Here is a 15,543-nt window from a genome sequence, read left to right on the forward strand (position 1 = left end):
CACATGGAACCCTTGAGCACATCTCTACATAGAGGAAATACATTGCTGAGTCTCTTTACAGACTGATGAAGGAACTTTCCCATAACTAATTACAAAATAATATTTATACTCAGATGGCAAAATAAATACACGAAGGATGTTTTTATGGGGAAACACTAGAGCGATTAATCTGGACAGCAGTTTTTACCATAAACAGAATTAACTGAGGTATAGCATTTATCCATGGTATGTGTGTCTCATGTTTCTGCTCTACTGGTGCTATACCTCTCTCTTGAAAGTTCAAAGTTAATGTGGATTTTGTATATAATTTGTGAAATTTGTTCTTAGAAATGCATGAAGAATTCCTCTAAGGAAGGTTACAGTGCATGCATTCCTGTTCTGAGTTGGGTACGACTTCTGGGCTGCATCCTGTTTGGATTTTTTTTTGTATTGATGTGTTTTGAGGTACATCATTCTAAATTAGGTTCCTGACACGCTGTGCTCTCACATTTTGACAGGTTGCTTTAATGTGTCATCTGATAGCTAAGTAAAAGATTAATGATGGAAGTCAGCTGTCCTACTTAAGTGAAAACCCGTGTCTGTTTTAAGTGAACATTAGAACAAGCATCAGCCAGTACGCTAATCATGTTCAGCATCTTCTAGTTTTTCTCCTCAGGTGTTTTAATTGTGGTACCTTACTTCTAGCAGACTGAATCTTAAAACACAGTTTGTTTAAGTGCGGTTGTGGCCGTGACTGTTGTGTGTCTGTAGCTGCTGAAGCTCTGCATTACGGCTGCATAACTTGTCTTCTCAATGAATTTGTTCTAGGCATGTCTCACACGTTAGCACAGATTGTACGTGTCAGTGTGCAGCGTTGGTGTAGGGCATCATTCACCCACACAGAGCTTCACCTTTTTTTGTGGCTGGGACCTGTGATAACCCAATAAATAGTGGTAGCTGGAGTGACTTCCACTCTTGAAGAGTTTATAGCATTTGATAAATAACTAGCATCACAATTTTTAGAAAAATAACTATATTTATAAAAGCCTTTATCATACTCTTCATTTCCATCTCACCACTCCCTCTGCTTACTCTTCCATTTGACCCAGTTACATATATAATTAATGTATATAACATAGAATCCTTAGAGTTGGAAGGGATCTTTAAAGGCCATCCAGTGCAACTGCCCTGCACTGCACAGAGGCACCACAGCTACATCAGGTTGCCCAGAGCCTGATCCAGCCTTGCCTCAACAGTCTGCAGGGATGGGGCATGAGCCACAGCATTAGGTCACCTGTTCCATTGAAAATATACTGCATATTAAATCTTTTGAGGTGGTTTTTTTTTATTTTATTTTTATTTTTGTATTATTTAGCCTGTTTTGAGAAATAACTGAATGCTGTTTCTTTTAGCTTGGCTTTAGAGATGGTAAATAATAATTTAGCAGTTGTGATATAATTGGACAGCAGAAATGTCAGTAAGACTAATGGCTAAGTGGGAGGGGGGTGGGGGAAAGACATGAACAAAAATAGTCCAACAGTATGTGCCAGGTTAATTCTATGGAACTGTATTGGCAATTTCTTAATACGTTAGTAACCATGTGCTTCCTTAGCTTTAATGTTATCTACTGCCTAAAATGGGTACTTGGTGCTTAAGCCATTTTTTTTCTAGCAGAAAGTGCTGAGCAAACAACTCATTTACTCTCCTGCTTTGGTGGTGGTGACTTTTTGTTTTGCTGGAGTTTTTTGAGCAGAAAGCTGTAAGCACTTTATGCTGCTAAAAAGCAGCAGCTTCTGACCTAATGTACCCTGCTCTGAATGATAATGTTTCTTTGTTACTTATTTTTAGCTCAGATTGTTTTTCTCCCCTTTCCCCTAACATGATTTGTACAACCTTTAGAAAATTGAGTAGTTGTGGTTTTGAATCATCCTCCATTTCTAGACTCAATGAGTATTTCTGAAGAAGCACTGGCTTGCTTCTGTGTGGGTCTTTCTTGCTTAAAAAAGGCAACAGCCATGACACAGTCTTACCCTTGAAAAAAGATGGAACGCTATAGAATCTTAGTGGAATGTATTGTGACCCTGAAAGGACAGTGTGTTTAATGCTCGTTTCATTTTGAACCAGTGTTGCATTGCTGGCAGATGTCTTGTTGTTCTCCTTTCTATGATTCAGATCATTTGGATAACATGTCTTGAAGGAGTGTGTTTCGGTCCTGAAATAAAGCATGACTATCCATGTTGAAGCTATAGTGATACTTCACAATGAATCTGTATTTGTCTCCTTGTTTGTGTCTTAAGCCTTCAGTGCAAGCCTGGATGCTTCTGTTTGTGCTTTTGGTGCAGTCCAGCAGGATAGCACAGACATGGTATGTACACACTGATAGCAAGCTCTCCCAGTAATATACTTGAATTTGACAAAGTGTAACTTAATCTGCCTTTTTACAACAGTGAGAGAATACAAATAGAGAATTCCATGGTAAACTGTTTTTCTTTGTTGTTAAACAAGTTGGGAACTTGCATTACAAAAAGTTTCTGTCATTCCACAAGTGACATGAGAAAGCTCTCCCCTCAACCAACCTTATACTTCCTTATTTTGATGCTTTTCATTCAAAAGAAATTGCGAACCTGAGGAGTAGGTCTGTGCTCAAGGAGGGAAGGTTTAGTTTGGATGTCAGGGGAAGTTGTGTGCTGTGAGAGTGGTGAGGTGCTGGAACAGCTGCCCAGAGAGGCTGTGATGCCCCGTCCATCCCTGGAGGTGTTCAAGGCCAGGTTGGATGGGGCCCTGGAATATGTTACTCTTAAACCCAAAAGGTACTTCGTAGTGCCACTGTTGCACTGAAATTTTAGAAATTATTTTTTAAATATGTCTGAGCAAACGTGGAGATTGATAAAATATCTGTAAAAGATGGAAAATAACTTTGTTTTTCTTCTTAGGAAGTGCAGCATTGTTTTAATAAAATAAATAGACTGCTGCTTTGTATGTGCGTATACAAGCCTAACAGTTTTTTTTGCGTAAGCATAGGTATTGAAATGACAGTGTGCAGAAAGACACTGATCTGTGAGAATTCTTCTCCTTAACATTCTCCTGAAAGATCTACCTGCAGGTTAGTGTTTTGTTCTCTCCTGCTAACCTAGGCATAACTGTTGTTGGCAGATCCACGGCAGGCAGGTCTCTTTGCCACCATTTCCTTACATCCAATAATGTCACAAGATGCTGTGGGCTGTCCTAAGAGTTATTTGGCAGCTTTCATTGCTATTTCTTCATTTGCAGCCTCAGTATTGAGAATTTCACTGTGCTATACTTGGTAGTCTATTAAAAAATAAATAAAAGGGAATATACGTATATGGGAATGGTTTAAAGTGAGACAGGGGAGGTTTGGGTTGGATCTGAGGAGGAAGTTTTTCATGCAGAGGGTGGTGAGGCACTGGCACAGGTTGCCCAAGGAGGCTGTGGATGCCCCATCCCTGCAGGCATTCAGGCTGGATGTGGCTCTGGGCAGCCTGGGCTGCTGGTTGGCGACCTGCACACAGCAGGGGTTGGGACTGGAGGAGCGCTGTGGGCCTTTGCAACCCAGGCCATGCTGGGGTTCTGTGTATTTAAATGTATACATTTTTGTATGTTTGTATGAAGACTTTAGAGAAGAAAAATGCATTTGTGAGTAGTGTGTTGCTGTTACTAGAGGTGGAATAAGCTTTGAATTGTCACCTTTGTGAACCGCAGGGCTGGATGTGACTTTGTTATGCAAGCTCTGAGATAAGTGGAAACCTTTGTCACTTTCTTACCTACTAAGAGGAAATGCAGACTCTTTAAAGAGAGTTTTCCTTTTGTTTAATGCAGAAAAATGTTACATGTGTTAGACTTCCCAAGTTCAGCTCGTGTCTTAGCAGTTCCAGTTTTGCTTTTTATAGCAGAGAGACCAGTTGTGGAAATCAAAATTCATGCAAATCTGACACATGTAATGCAAATTGTGTAATTAAATCTAGCTGTATGCAAATTAACTGAAAAAGCTGCAGCTATACAAATGCTCATTGTTCTAGGTACTTCTAGATGTTTATGCTTACTGCACTGAAATGGAGAGTAAGTAACCCTGTGTAGGAGATACTGAAAAATCAGGTAAACTCAATCAGCTTTAATGCATATTACATAACTGGGCTAGATACTTATCTGGTGCCTTGCAAGCAAAAGTCTCTAGCTTGTTGGCAAGCTTCCTTATTCTGTTTCTCTATTAAATGCCAGTCTTATACCTTCAAGAATGAGACTTTCTTTGGAAAGATGTGTCTTAAAACAAGGCCTGCCTGTGAGTTTGCACTGGCCGGACCTTGCACTGTGCATGCCCAGCGAGGGCCCTTCGTGCACCACGGGAGTTACATGCCCAGCGTTGGGCCCTTTGATGGTTCAGGTGGCTGAACAGATGTGTGATCAGTTCATGGAAAGAGATGAAATGCTGTAGTATTTTTTTCTAATGAATTACAGAATTGTTTTTGAAAAAGAGTGTTGGAATAATTGAAGTCAAGTATATTTCTAGAACTGATTCAACTGGGGTTATTTATCTTTGAGTTCTTAAGACAGATAAAAACTGAAAGCCCAAACCACCAGCTGTTTTTTTGTTTAGATTAATCCTGAAAAAATGACTGGAAGTTCTAAAATTGCTTATTCAAATGTGTATTTAAGAACTTCATACTGAGCTTTTAATTTCTTAAATGATTTCCCTATATGTCAGCATAGTGTTCAAAGGAAGGATATTATTTGATTTATTGCTACAATCTTTTTGAAACAGGGAACTCACAGCACTATTTTATCAATTGAAAATTGGGACCTCAGGCAGAAACTTGGAAACCATTTACAGTTTTAGCCAATGCTCTTAACTTCTCCCTAGCAATTCAAATAAAGCTTTCCCTGCTCTGATTGATATAGCAAATGCAGTGAGATGTATTTGATACCTCCAGGGATTCTGATTATAATTTATGCATTGTCAGTGCTACTTCCTCCATTCACGTGAAGATATTTGTCTGACTGAATATAAATAAAACAGGGCTTCAGTTGGGATTTGTTGTTGTATCATTCTCTGCTACATGTTAGTTTGCCATGCATTTTTTCCATGCCTGCCTGCGGTTTGCATCCACTGTTGCTGACGAGAGCTGGTAGGTAATGGCACCAGCAATTCACATGTGCTCATCTGGAAAGCCAGCATCTCCTCCAGCTGATGATAGCTATCAGTGCTGGGGCTGTGGTGGTAGGTTTTCAGTTGAAATGTGGGATGGTGAAAGCGTGAAGGACGATTGCTGTGTGAAGTGAGCAGTAGTGTCCCTGTGTTTGTTTTGTGGTGGGTGAAGGACTCGTCTGTCTTGTAGGCAAAAGGAAAGATATTGCAAATATTTTGGTGCTGATCATAAATGCGTAACTGTCCCTTATGCCAAAGCAGTCTGCCTTCTGCAGTCAAAGCTGGAGACAAAGTTCTTTACTGCAGGGCAGGGAGGTTTAAACTTGCTGAGGGAAAAAATAATGTTTTTTGTCTGAAGGAAAGAGTGTTAAAATGCTGCAGCTGAGTTTTTCCACATAATATAGTGATTATGATTTAAAATTGATTACCAAGGCCTTTTTGATATTAATTGCTTATGGTTCATGCAATGGCTTTTGTTAAGCAGTCTTTAGTTTTTTGCCAGATGGAGAAGCCAAGTAGTTTTACTTTTTTTCAAAGAAGTGATGATGAATGACTTAATGCAGCCTTCCCTTTCACCTTGCTGGCAGCCCTGCCCGTGGCGGGGGGTGAAACTGGATGATCTTCGAGGGCCTTTTCAACCCAGGCCATTTTGTGATTCCTGTCAGTGTTTCCTTTCTCATCTACTGAAACCACTGGTAGAGAGTTCTGTATAACCTTCGTCTTTGCACCTTAACCTTGGGGCTTTGTGTAATCAATGTTGAGTTAAGAATTAGTTGTTTCTTCCAATTTTTGGTCAGGGCATCTACCTTTAACTATTGAGCTTAATTGGAAGTCAAAGCCTGGTGGACTTTAAGACAATTTGAGTTGTCCATGTCAGAGCTGTAGGGTTAGAAAGCTTTCAGCAATCTGCCCTACATTGTGAAAAAGTAACGAGAGAACCCGTTACCAAAAAGGCAGGTTTTATTTTGGTTTGTTTTTCCAGGAAGGTTTTCAAATGCACCTGAACCAAAACACAACCCCCCCATGGCAAAGCCTGTTAGCTGAGCAAGTCCTCCAGCCACTCGTGCCATCAGACTGTAAACAAGGCAACTGCAAACATGATTTAACGAGGTAGTTAAGCTGACACCTTCACTGGTGTTTGTTACTGAAGCACTACAAAGCAACCTGTAACTACACATTAAAAATGAGTCATGCATCACTTCTCCAAATCCATAATAGGATAGGAGTACATTTTTTACTTGTCTTGAGCAGAGTTATTGAGCAGATTATCTGGACGATTTGGAAGTTTGAGCAGGATGTTTGTATTGACTTTGGCTGGCACAAATAGGTGTGTGTGTGTGTGTATGTGTGTGTGCTGAAGCCTTCCACTGGGTAAGGCCTATTTATAAATGCAATCTTTCTAGATTCAACTAGAGATATTTTTCTTTTGTATCGTATTTGATTTTGGGCATGCAAACACGTTTCCCATAGATCAGTGAGGATGTGAACATATACTTGTACACCCTATTGTGCTTTTGTGTGTGCTTGGAATGAACAGAAAGCTGTTCGTTCCCCCTTCAGTCAGGTGTAATAACTGCAGAATGAATGTGTGCATCTGAGCACGTCCTTCAGAGTAGCTGAGTCACTGCAAAGTTTCCATCCTACCTTTTCCCTTGGAAAATCCTCTGTGTAGCAAAGCCTTTCCCTTTATCAGTGAATACGTTCTGTTAATCATTGAATACAAGATGCACAGGACTGGGAGGGAGTTGAAGGTACCAACTTCCAACTGTGGGTCCTTGCTGTAGGGCACTGAACTGTCTCACCTGTTACAAACTGTAGAGAAGGAGACTGTGGGACAATTTCCACAGAACTTTTTCCATTCTTTCAGTTCCTCCTCTGTTTATCTAATGAAGTAATGGCTGTGCTATCTGACTTTTGTTGTGCGGGATGGTAGAAAGAGTAGCACTCTTAGCACTGAGCGCTGTGGCCCAGGTTACCAGGTAAGGATAGATTGGATATGAAGGACACTTTTGATCTACTTCCCTATGGTTTAAAAAATAAGTAACCTGGGACAGAGGCAGGCTTTAGGAGCTGTATAGACAAATTTCCATACCTAAAAGACCCAGAAATCCAATCTGACAAGTCCTGTTGCGGTCTAAATGTTGCCAGCTAGCTAAGGCAGGCATGGAATACTAAATTAACAGTGGTTTGAAGGGTAAACTTCCTTTGCTTCTGACTTATTTGTCTTTCCCCACAAGACCAAGGAAGAGTTGATCATCACTTGCTTTGTCATGACTAACACTGATTCTGTAACCTTTTCACTCCTTATTTTCCATAGGGTAAAAAGTTTTCTACTGTGTGCTGAGCTTCTGTGTATCTCGTGGATGGCATCTCCTACATGTGTGGATGTCAGGCCTGGTGGCAGTAAGAATGAGCAGAATGCCCTTGTGTTTGGTTTGTGAGCTTTTTTAATTTACAGGTTGTTTTTCTGTTTCCATTCTGGAGAAGTTTGTTTATTTAAACAATTGATTTGTTAAGTCTACATTTTTTACACTTGCCTGTTTAATTGTATACTGTTTGTTTCAGGCTTTCTCTAACTGACCTTGTTCTCCTCACATACTTGAGAACCTTCCAGCTTGATCTCAAATAAATTGCAGTAAATATTGTCCTTGTTCTCACATCTAGGCTGGCTATATTAAGCGAGACAAAACCAGGCACAGCATCTCCCTGTGGGACTCTTAAAATATCTTCTATTTTGTCATCAATATCAGCTACAGCGTGCAACACTTATCCTGTACTGAGTTAGAAAATTCCCTTGCATAATAGGTAGGCAGCAGCAATACTTGTTTTTCTTTTCAATGAAAAGTATAGGTTAGGAGGGCCAGATGCAGGACTGTACTTTGTATTTGATGTGAACTGTGCTTTCAGGAACCTGCCTGAGAGGGAAGAATAACCATGTTTTGTTATGAGGGTCCTGTGTGGTGCTACTGACACAACCAAACCAGTCAGTGAGGTTTTGGAAATCCTAAATGCTTTGAATTTTTGAAAAAATATTTAATTACAGCCAAAACCAGTTTTCTGGTTGAAAGTACCTTCAGGATGCAATCCAAAATAGGGAACAGCTATGTTTGGTGAGGGCACAATTGTTAACATGGCTATTTTCAAGTTTCAAATATGCTTACACAAAGAAAATGGAAGTATTTTGCTGACAATATTTGCTAAGCATTTTTCCAGCAAGAACCAAAATTACCAAGTGCTGAAGATGAGTCATCAGTATGCCTTTAAAATTTGTTATTTTGGAAGGAGAAACTTCTCAAATATACATCAAAAGAACTTAGCCTCGAAGCAGACAGCTTTACTTTGGGATGAAACACAGAGATGCTTAGTGAGGCTGAGCTGCTGAGGCTTGATAACCATGGAGGTGTTCAAGGCCAGGTTGGATGGGGCCCTGGGCAGCCTGGGCTGCTGTGAAATGGGGAGGTTGGTGGCCCTGCATGGCACAGGGGGGTTGGAGCTTCGTGATCCTTGAGGTCCCTTCCAACCCTGGCCGTTCTGTGATGCTGTATAAAAGAGTTCTGCTGTTTTTATATTGTCCAACAGAAGTCATCCCTATGGGCAAGCACTTTTGTTATGGGAGGCACTGTGCAAATGCATACGTATCTGTAATTTATACATTCTTACTAAATACCAATTGCTTGTTGTGGTGCGTAGGGCTGCCAGTTGGCTTTGGTTCTGAAGTGGGACCAGAACCTCTAGAAAGGAAATTGGGTAATCACTGGTGGAAAAAGCCTTGAAAAGCCTTGAGGCAGATGATCGCCATCTTTTCTGATGATTTAGGAAGAAGAATATGCCTTATGAACATGACACGTTCAAGTACGTTTGCAATCTGCTCATTGTCAGTCTTGTGCCTGTGATCTCAGGAAAAAGGAAATAAAAGAAGAAATGACAGGGTAGTATGGAAGCGTGCAGGTACTTAGAAACACTTCTGCAAGGGGATATGGATGGCTGGGGACTGGCATTTGAAAATGAAAGCAGAACTAATACAAGACCTGAGGAAGAGACAGTGGGAAGTAAGAAGGGTGGGTGGTACGTTCTTAGGAGGCAGGTTTGCCAAAGTCAAACTCTGTGAAATGGCAATCTTATGGTATTTCCACCTTTTGAAAGCGGAGAGACTTGTTAAACCAAAAAAGCCAATCCATAGGGAAATGTGGAAAAGTTATTAGAGTTGCCATGAAAACAAGCTGCATCATTCAAATTACCCACTGCCAAAATGTGTACTTTGCCTGACCCGTAATGCTCCCATTGCTCTAAGTGATGTATGCCACCAAGAAATGGTATTTCTGGCGTTCCTCTCCTGGTTGTATAATGGCAGTCCCATGACAGATAGCTGTTCTTATTCTGTACGATTCTCCTTTTTGAATCCCTATAAAGCAGCCTCACAAAACATGTTCCCAGAGCCCATTGTCTCCTCACTTTGTGTTTCCTTATTCAAAACACTGAAATTAAATGCGAGGGCTCCAGAAGTATCACAATTGCTCCTCTAATGGGATGCAGACTTGAGTGGTCAACTAAGTTGTATTTCTCTGTGCATATATGTGTGTGCATATGTGTGTATGTAAGTGAATATAAAACTCCTTTAGAAGCTGAAAATCTGGAGGCAACCTGTCTATGCAGGTTTGCCACAGAAAAGCTCACTCAGAGCTGCCAAGGAGGCTGGCGCTCTGGAAGCTGGAAGCACACACGTTCTGTTCCATCAGAACAGAGCAGAAGGTTCCCTACGTGAGCCCTTGGAAGGGCTGTGATCTCCCCTGCTTGGACACTTGTTAGCAGTCAGGACAGGAACGCGTTTACAGGTTAGAGGCTTGAAGTTAGTTTTCCATCATCTGACGTTCCTTGCGCTCTAGCACAGAGCAGCTTTTCTGCAGCATCAAAAGATGTTATTGTTTGCCAGGATAACTATGCTAATAAATCCTCTTGTACAAACGCATCTATTATGTTACAAAAAACGTCTGCTACTCCAAGCCGTTTTATTGGTATAACGGCACTTAAATGAGGCCTTTTTCCATCATCGCTGTCTGTAAGACAAACTTGCATTTCTAACATATTCCAGCATTTTCCAGCAGTAGGTCCTTTCTTAAGGTGCACTGTAATAGAAAGTGACAACAGAAGTTCTGTTCTGTAACTGCAAAACCCGGGGAGATGCAGCCCGTGTTCATTGCCAAGGCTTCTGAACGCAGGGAAAAATCCTTTGCTTCACGTATGATCTATCGATTGTTTGCATTTCCCTCTTTCCATTCCCTTTTACTGTACAAGTATTAAGGTTGAAATCAAGTGTGTATGTTGTGACGTTCAGTGATCTTATTTGGAATTATTAATTGATACAGTCCCTGAGCTGCAAGGGATCTCTGCAGTGCACAGCAAACTGAGTGTAGATAAATGCACTGGCCGGGTCCTGTGTGTGTGGCATGAATGGAGGTGGACTGAGGTGTCCCTAGAAAAACCCCTCCTGTGTATCACTGCAAGCTCTCGTGTTGATCTGCTTCAGCAAAGTGGGAAGCTCATGTCAAAGGGGTATTTGATGTGCAGAGGTTCTGTGTTTGGGTAAAGATTTCTCTTCAGAAAATTTCTTAGGAAAGGTGGAAGGAAAAAACAAAATTGATGCTTTTTTTTATGAGAACTTGGATTTTTTTTTTCAGTAAATCAGAGTATGAGAGATGTATGGTTTTTGAGATGTCTTATGTGTTCTGATTACAATTCGTTGCTCTGATGTAACTTTACTGCGTTACATGGACTGATAGCTCCTTATTTCACAAATGAATTGCTAGAATGTTTTCCTTCCTTTGAAGGTTACTACATATTTCTGTGTGGATGAGAGGAACCTCAGTATAAGCAGATCCCAGGCATACTGTCCTCAGAAAAACCAGAAATCAGAGTTATATTAGATAGGTGATCAGTACTGCAGTGTATTGCCGACCTAAAGCATTCTTGCTGCGATTGTCAGCTGTGAAGGACAAGACTTTTGTCCTATGATTTTATACTAGAATCAGGAACAAGAATTACTTTCCTTACCAGATTCTGCATTTACTTAAAATCAAAGAGAAGAAAAGCCCCCAGAACACCAAACATAAAACACCCTGCTTGTCTTGAGGAGGTGTTTAACTGATATAATTGGCAGCACGAGCAGATGAGCTTTTGTTTAACTAACCTTTCAGGCATTGTTTTAAAGGCTGCTGCCACTGCTCAGCAGCTTACCCAGGACGAGCAACTCGGCACAGTTTACTTTCTGAAAAGCAAGTGACCCCCGATAACCATTTGTAATATTGAAAAGAACAACCAACACCCAAATACGCTGTTTCTTAAAACCTGTGCTTCGAAATAATGGAATGTGAATCGTGTCATCAAGGAACACAGACTTGAAATGCACACGAAAGAGATTTCTGATGAAGAGGTGAATTTAAGAAGTTCTTCTTTAAGAATTCTGGAGAGATACACAAACCACCTTCTGTGAGCTCTGCGAACATAACTGCATGCTGCTCAGTTTATTCAAAAAAGGACTGTAAATCCTGGAAGTTTTAACTTGATATGTTTGCAGGTAACATGATTGATGTGTAATTCTAGAATGAAAGGAGTATTTAGAATCTTGGCTATCAGTTCAGCAGTTCTTATTTCTTAAACAAAGACAGGTCAGATCTTAGGCTTGTCTTGAAGCGCTGCAGTTTGACTTTATACTAGGAACACAAACACATACAAACTCACAGAGCAGGCTCCTACTGACCGCCTATCGATCACCGAATCAGAAAAAGCACCCAAGTGGAGGGGGGCTGCGCTGTCTGTCATAAGAGTTTTTTTCATAACTTCTCAGAGGTATATCATATTATAAATGCATTCGAAATGTTTTGCTCTGAGGATATGTAGCATTCCTATAAAGGTTAAATCAATAAAAATGATTTGGCCACATTCCTAAGCATGGCTAGAACAGGTAGCCCGTTGTTTAAGGTACCCTTGAATTTCTGGATCAGATTATTATGGTGCAGCAAAAAGCTTTACTAAAGGCTTCTTACTGTCTGCAGACGTTCTGTGTTTCTATCTGAAGATATCATCAGCCTAAAAAAAAAAAAACTTCAGATTTTCTGAGCTACTGGAAAAAAAAAAAGTGTTTTTTATGTATTTAGGTTTCTAATGTTGTGCTGTGTGTGCTCTGAGTTTTTAAGGAATTTTTGCAACAAGAAGGGTGAAGACACATCAGTAATTGATAACAACCAGGTACGTAAAGGAGGGAAAAAGAAGTCTTTAAAATCAGTGATGAGAATTGTAAAATTAATGCCCTTCTCGGTATCTTTATAAGCTTGCTTAGAGTATTATTTTATGCATATCTGATCCAACAGGGTAACTGTAATGCTGTCTGTATTTACTGTATCTAGTCAGTTCTGCAGGCGAGGAAGGAGAACTTGAAATCCGATGGCAAAAAACTTCAAGCAGCTGTTGGTTTAAATTCTCCTAATTTTTTGCATAGCTGATACAACGTAGTACCTGTTAAATAGTGTTTATTTCTGTAGCAGGTTTGTTTTGTAGCTTCAGTGCATTTTAAAACCTTTGAGGGACACGGAGGAGCTCCTGTCTGTTCCTGCTGCAGGGCGGGTTTGTCGGGCATGGTGTGCATGTGCTACGCATCTCTGCTTCCGACACTTATACAGGTTTTATGGAGCACGAGCTTACTGTAGGAACACGTCTGTAAGACCAGAGTTTGAATTCTATGGGCGTTTTAATGCATCCACTGAAGTGTATGCCCTTTAAGAATACTGGCACTGACAAGCGGTGCCTTTTCCTCTTTTCCTATGCTTGTTTTTCCCTTTGCATTTCTTTTTTTGTGCGTGTGTGCGAAAGCATCTTATTTTTAAGATGCATCCTAAAATGCAAACTCCTGACGAGGGGTCGTGGCGAAGCAAAGAGCCGGCGCTGCTGGCAGCTCGGGCTGTGTGCTTCAAGATGGTTTTCAGTTGTGAAAATCTGATCAGCGAATTAACCGCACATCCGGCTCCGGACATCTTTGATCAGAATGGGAACATTCCGACTCGTGTGTGTGGATGTAAGCAGGCTGCAGAGGGTCGGTTTGACACATGTGCACTACACGTGTGCCTTGACATTGGTTAGCAAATTAATATTTCTAATTGGAAGTAACAGAATGATGCTCTTCCAAGCCTTTGTTTCGTACCTAACGGCCATTGTGAGAATTGATGTTTAGATCTGGACGAGCTTACGTTGTCTTTTATTTTCAGATGTGTTAACGTGCAGTTAGATGGCTCACTCGTCATCAGTGCTTTGGTTTTGATTTTAAAGCTAATATTCAAATGTTATAGCAATGAGCTTAGAATCCTAAATCACCCTGGGGTCGTGACTGGAGTGATTTCTGAGCAGGATAAAGGAGCAGTTTCAGGTTCTCTTCCTTAAATACTGTGAAATCAGAAGTTTTCCTAGCGTGTGCCTGTGCAAACAGTTTGTGTTGCCTTTCTGAAATTGTTCTTGCTGCTGCACGGAGAGGATTTATGCTCTGGAAGATGTATTTCTGCCCATGCGATGCTAAATTAATTTTTTTCTTGCTACCTAGATTGTGTTATTTTATTATCCACAAATGACTGAATTTTTCCTGAACGTTGGTTTCTTTAATTAAAAGTCAGTAGACAGAGCTCGCCCTCTGAATTCGTTGCAGTGTTTCTGTTTATGCCTTTTAATCAGGAAGGGGGAAATAAAAATATACTGAATAGCAAGAAAAAATACAGCACTTAGTTTTGAATGTACAAAGTCGCGTGTAAGAAGGGTGGGAAGGAAGCAGAGTGAATGCCCTTTATGCCAAAAATCCTTTTGGGAAAAGAGAACATTTTTACTGGTGTACACTAATGTGCACCGCCTAAGTAAATAGTTACTGCTTTCTGCTCCTGTCAGCTTTAAAGAAACCAGCCATTGTTACGGCGCGGTTATTCCACAAGCAGCCGAGTCAAACTCTGATAGCACCCACTGGAAAGCTGCAGCTGATGAAGTCTCTTAATGTGAATTTATACGGCTGCTCTTTTCTTAGAGGAAACAAGCTTTGCAGATTGCGTTCGGAAATGCAGCGTTTGAGTCTGCAGCGTGTTTATAACAAAGCTGCTTCTGTGTGTGAGTATTGTACAATAGCTAATAGCAGGAGTTCACCAAACCTATTAATAAAAGCCTCACCAAGCTTGGCCGTACCTGTCCCTTCAATATTAAAAAGCAAACTTGATACATTTTTCTTTCCCCAAAGTTTTCTATTTAAAGGTACAGGGCTCTCAGCTGAACACAGCAATGCGTGTGAATGGAAGCAGTTCCAAGCGGCGTTTGCACAGCGAGGCAAACGCGGGTCCCCTACCAGGTCAGGTCGTGGCTCACCTCAATGATGGCTTTTTGAGGCACGATACAGCAAAGTAAGAATTTCTGGCACAGTCTTCAGAATTAGGCTTTATGTTGATCGTGCCTTTTCTTTTCCGTTGAATCATAAGTGCTTAATCTGTGTGAAATGACTCATGGTGGTTCTTTGCGAAGGCTGGCACTTAGAGTCAGACTAATATTGTTATACAGGAATAAAAAATAGTACAGGGAAGTAATATCAATTCTTGGCCGAGCGACTCGATGTTTCAGGTCGGGATTCTGTAGAAATATATATGGGGCACCTTATTTGTTTTGTCAGTCCCAGCAGCTGACCTACAGATAAGAGTGCCGTGGCTAAAGCACCCGCTTTGAAACTGCAAGCTGAGATGAGTTAAGAAGGGTCTCTGAAATGTCTGCAGTAACAGGTTTTTTCCTTCCTGGGACTGTAGGAATAAGAAGATAGCACCAGGCTTGCTCCCAATGCCTGCCTCTTCAGAAACACTGCCAAGCATTCTACACAGGCAGCTTCTACTGCCTACTATTCAACGTTAGCAATTCACTTAGAGCAATACGGTAGTGTTAGTAGGCATTTTTTGCAGGTATGAAAGTAAGATCCTTGCTTCAGCATCCTGCACGGCATATTAGCAAAGCAGTGATGTGAAGCATTGTAAATGTCCTTTGGATGTTTGTATTGCTGTCAGACTCAGATGTGATCGCAACTCCAGGCTTTGTGCAACCTCAGTGTTACTCTGCAGATGTTTCACCAACAGAGGCACATCCGAACCTGACACTATTCCTGTGTTCTACGTGAATGCAGAATTTTACAACTATGAATCAGTAGGCATTAGAAGTTTGAACTGTACTCGTGTGCATGTTTGCACATACACAACTCATTACCATTTCCTACAAGAAGGAATACCCTGTTCGAATGCCACACATGGCTGTATTAAAATCCTGTGCTTTTTTAACTCTGTGTATTCTGATTAGTATTCAGAGGAATTACAGATCTCCTTAGAGATTAGTGCTACGTGGGAGGGAAG

General features: G+C 40.9%; 1 protein-coding gene across 4 annotated transcripts in view; it reads left to right on the plus strand.

Moving 5' to 3' along the window:
• SUPT3H (SPT3 homolog, SAGA and STAGA complex component) overlaps positions 1 to 15,543 on the plus strand; it is a 268,403-nt gene that overhangs the window by 20,978 nt on the left and 231,882 nt on the right. The window lies entirely within an intron of this gene.

Source organism: Tympanuchus pallidicinctus, unplaced genomic scaffold (genome assembly GCF_026119805.1).
Source record: "Tympanuchus pallidicinctus isolate F22 unplaced genomic scaffold, pur_lepc_1.0 scaffold1, whole genome shotgun sequence".
Lineage (NCBI taxonomy): Eukaryota > Metazoa > Chordata > Aves > Galliformes > Phasianidae > Tympanuchus > Tympanuchus pallidicinctus.